The 4,122-nt window shown below is 43.3% G+C and overlaps 1 protein-coding gene across 3 annotated transcripts in view; it reads left to right on the top strand.

Moving 5' to 3' along the window:
• Window positions 1-341: 341 nt before the first annotated feature.
• The window catches only part of U2AF1 (U2 small nuclear RNA auxiliary factor 1), a 9,301-nt gene continuing 5,520 nt past the window's right edge, over window positions 342-4,122 (top strand). The window contains exons 1-3 of one of the 3 annotated variants that reach the window (XM_007451130.1): window positions 342-429; window positions 2,897-2,963; window positions 3,777-3,843. The gene's annotated coding sequence lies outside the window, so the exon portion shown is untranslated. The remainder of the gene's footprint in view (window positions 430-2,896; window positions 2,964-3,776; window positions 3,844-4,122) is intronic. The other 2 variants (XM_007451129.1, XM_007451131.1) reach the window with 2 other exon arrangements.

Raw genomic sequence — 4,122 nt, 5'->3', positions numbered from 1 at the left:
ATTTAATGACTAAAAAACCTGAATATAAGTGCACCTGCATAGTTCAAGCCCTTGTTGTTCAAGGGTCAACTGTAGTTGAAAGTGGAGGGGATTCCAATGCAGAGGAACCAGGTTAGAATTCGAGTGTTCTTCATTGAAAGAGTACCATGTTTTTAGGGGGGCAAATTGAAGCTGAGTAGTTCTAAAATATGGGAAGGTGCCTATTCCCAGTAAAAACAATGTGCCTATGTTCTTGTGAAGTAAAAGAAACGTAGTTTGATAGCATTTATCATGTTGATGACATATTTCCATCTATTTGTTATCTTCCCAGCAAAATAATCAGTTCTTATTTTCCCTTACAGAGTCAACTGTTCATTTTATTTCAAAATTGGAGCATGTCGTCATGGAGACAGATGCTCTCGGTTGCACAATAAACCGACCTTTAGCCAGGTTTGTTTGTTTTCCCTTTTTTTTTTTCCATTTTCATGTAAATGATCAAAACTTCATGTACTTTACAGAGGCAGTTAATTTCCATGTGTTAATGAGCAGGGGTTTTTTTTCTATAGTTTATTTTCCATTTGTGTTCATAAATGTGTGTGTTTAAATGAGAATGAGGCAGGTGAACCACCCCTAGCGGAAGGTCTGTGAGCACCATTCCCTGTTTTTATCATTAGAAAAACTTATCGGTTGTGAGTGGTTTTCACTGCCTTACCACCCTCCCTGCCTCTAACAGGCGTGGGCTGGGAGGGGCAGCCGGGCCTGCGCTGCCTTCGCCTCTGCTCCAGGCGCTGGTAGATGCAGAGCTGGCTTTCTGCTTGTTGCTCTCCAGGCAGTAGAGGTGGATGGAGCCACCTTAGAGGAGACGCTGGTGTGATGGTCAGCAGAGCCATCACACTGTGCACGCAGGGGCTCTCCAATACTCCTGAGTGTGTCCCATCTGAGACTGCAGCCAAGGACACAGCAAGTTGTATCACGTCATTAGAAACATGAACAATGAAAGTTAACATTAGAAGGCAGGCATTTACTTTCAGTTATTCATGGCCAGTCTGTTCAGTTAATTGAGAGATGCCTGTTACTTGGGCTTGGCTATGTTGTGAGTTCAGATCAGTCAGAAATGGTGATTTTTGATAGTTTATTTTTGGCTAATTGAAGAAAAGGCAAGGGTTTACACCCTGCACCAGATCCAGTGAATTAAAGGGAGAAAGTACCTCTGGGAGGAACAGAAAACTTCTGTCCGTGTTTACCTGAATGTTTGGATTTGAAAAGAATCTATACTTCAGTCTTTCCAGACTGAGGGCTCTTGAGCTCCTTCAAGCCTCCCGTGAAGTCTGAATGTGCAGCCTCAGAACCACTGTGTATAAGTATTTAGGAAAGTCAGTCAGTTGTTGTAAGACAGAGACAGTATTTTCTAATTTAATAGCTTTGAACATGTCTCTTTTGAAATTCAGAATATTGGAGAATTCGCTTTACGTTTTCTGTTTGTTGTAATTTTTTTTTTAAGTGCTTCCATTTATGAACTAAATCTCCCTCACTAGGCCAGTGGCCGTGATCCCGTTAAAGTTTGGTGGGGTCAGGTGTATGTGTTAACTTGAACATCTTGTTATGATTCGTTTGGTTGGCTTTAGGTAATCCTGACCACCTGTGATTTTAATGGAACTGAATTACTCCCTTTAAGTGAAGTTTCTTTTATTATTAAACAGCTACTGCCAGATGACCTGAGTGAGAGCTAAAATGAATTTCCTGTTGGATCACTGGGCTCAGTATAGCTTTCCATCAGAGCTGTCCCACACTGGTGATTCCAGTTAAAAACCAAGTGCGGTTGGCTTTGGGAACATCGGTGTCCTTAAGTGGTTGACTCGGGGCGGTATCAGTGGCTTGCAGAGAGGCCAGGCCCTGGGGGTGGGTCTGTGTGGTGACAGCTGTGCTGTGTGGTGACAGCTGTGCTGTGTGGCTGGCGGGCATCCTCCCAGGTGGGTTTCCCAGAGCAGACCTGCGGCTGAGGGACCCGCACGACCATTCCCCTTGACCCCGCAGCTAGAAGCGGAGCCGGCCGGTTCTGTGGAACCACTTACAAAACTGCTTTGGATACACGTTGAGACTGAATATTTTCTTAAATCATGCGGTTTATTGGTTCAGCTTGTAAATCTGGCATAATTCAGTGTGGGTTTCTTTTTAAGCTTCTTACAGTGATGTGGACATTAAGATTCATGTAATGCTAGCCTACTAACTTAAACATGGTTTGTTTTTTCAGACAACTTGAGTTTAAGAAGAACGGTACAATGTAAGGTTTCAAGTCTGCCTGATCCAGTTTAAAGCACAAGGGCTAAAAGGATTTTTTTCCCTTAAAAGAAGGATTGGAAAAGAGCAAATGTTTTAAGCTATTGTATTATGTAAACAGAGATCCCACCAAGAAAATGTAAATATGATAGGTGTCCATGAGAGTTAGGAAACCCATTCGGTGTGCCTGTTTCCTACGAGATCAAGAGAGCTTGATGGACTACATATACTTGGGTTATGCATTTGGTTTAAAAAAATTTTTTTCATGTGGGGAATATGATTATAATGTGAATTTTTCGACATCATAGTGTCTGCTAGCTCGAAGTATGAGGAGATGTTAGTGTTCTATTATTTACCTTGTCTTAAAACACTTCAGTGACATGGGACTACTCAAAATAACAATTACAATTTCTTCTTGGTTGCTGGCTGACTTGACCTAAGTCACTTGACCTAAGTCACCGCTCAAACTCTGTTTTCATAATATGATGGTTTGGGTGTACTCTTCAGAAGACAGGTGTCTGACTTGCAGGAAACAAACAGCAGGCGTTGAGCCATTTGCAAACAAGTTGTCTCTTTGCAATTGTCTAATATATGCACAGCAGCCAGTAGAATTCCCCTTTTTATTTTTTTTTCCCCGCAGACCATCTTGATTCAAAACATCTATCGTAATCCCCAAAACAGTGCACAGACGGCTGACGGCTCACACTGTAAGTCCCACAGTTGGAGAAATTTTTTTAAAACAATGGTGTTAAAGAGCCCACTCTTAATTGAGACAAATAATGTTGGCTTCTGAGCTGCTGACATAGAGCTGTTGCAAACAGGACACGGTGCCGGAGGTCCTTGGCGCACACGGCAAGAACTTGATACTTGGCTGCGTTCATCAGGCTGGCCGGGAGGTCACTGGCCGGACCTCTTCCCACCGTGGACGTTTGTTAACGAGAGGGGTCCGGCCCTGTGACACCCAACCGTCCCCAGCCAGTCATTGGTCTTCACAGTGACTGAACCCCTGGCAATTATTAAGTTCTTTCTGTGAAATCAAAAACTTTAGGATTATTTAGGATTTAATAAGGTAAGTTGCCCAATAAGTGTGGGTTTTATTTCACCATTATACTTTTTCCTCTAGGAAGTAGAGATTTCATGATACGTAATTATTGTATTTCTCTAATCAGTTTATACAGGCACCCTTTCTCATTTGTTCATTAAAAGTTTCCTGTAACAGGAATATTTTGGTAGTAGCCTGCCGAGTTGTTTGCATTCTTAACTGGATTGGAACTTTGAAATGGAGAATTTTTACAGTGTGACAGAAATACAATACGAGCATGTCATGGGATCTCTGCTGCGTGGCAGCGTCAGGGGCTCCAAGACAGCCACCAGCTAAGAGGGAGCAGCTCTGCTTCGAAAGAAAATAACTTGCTCTTTTTTCAGCACTGAGTCTTGACTGAAGTGATCGCCACAGGAAACCGGTTAAGTGTTTACATTTAATTTTCCATGATATAAAGTTGTTGCGTTTTGTATTTCAGACCATTGCCCTCTTGAACATTTACCGTAACCCTCAAAACTCTTCCCAGTCTGCTGACGGTTTGCGCTGTAAGTTCATACAAGTTCCTTCCCTGGTTCCCTGGGCTTGCGTGTCAGAGCTCAGCGTCAACTCCATCTGGTCTCTGCCGCTGTAGTGTCAAGGACCACCTTTCACTAGAGGTGTTGAGAGAGCTTGTGTCCCACTGACCCCATGGAAAGCTCTGTTTGAGATTGGAACTCGTGCCCACTTATTTAGGAAGGAAAAAGTGACTGGAGAGGGTGCCCTTGACAAGAGCGTGGCGCTGCTGCTCTCCCTTCCAGCCCCTTGGCCGTCATCAGGGGGGTGTG

Source organism: Lipotes vexillifer, unplaced genomic scaffold (genome assembly GCF_000442215.2).
Source record: "Lipotes vexillifer unplaced genomic scaffold, Lipotes_vexillifer_v1.1 scaffold1761, whole genome shotgun sequence".
NCBI classification, from domain to species: domain Eukaryota; kingdom Metazoa; phylum Chordata; class Mammalia; order Artiodactyla; family Lipotidae; genus Lipotes; species Lipotes vexillifer.
Note: the sequence above shows the minus strand (reverse complement) of the source record. Positions and strands in the feature narration are given on the sequence as shown.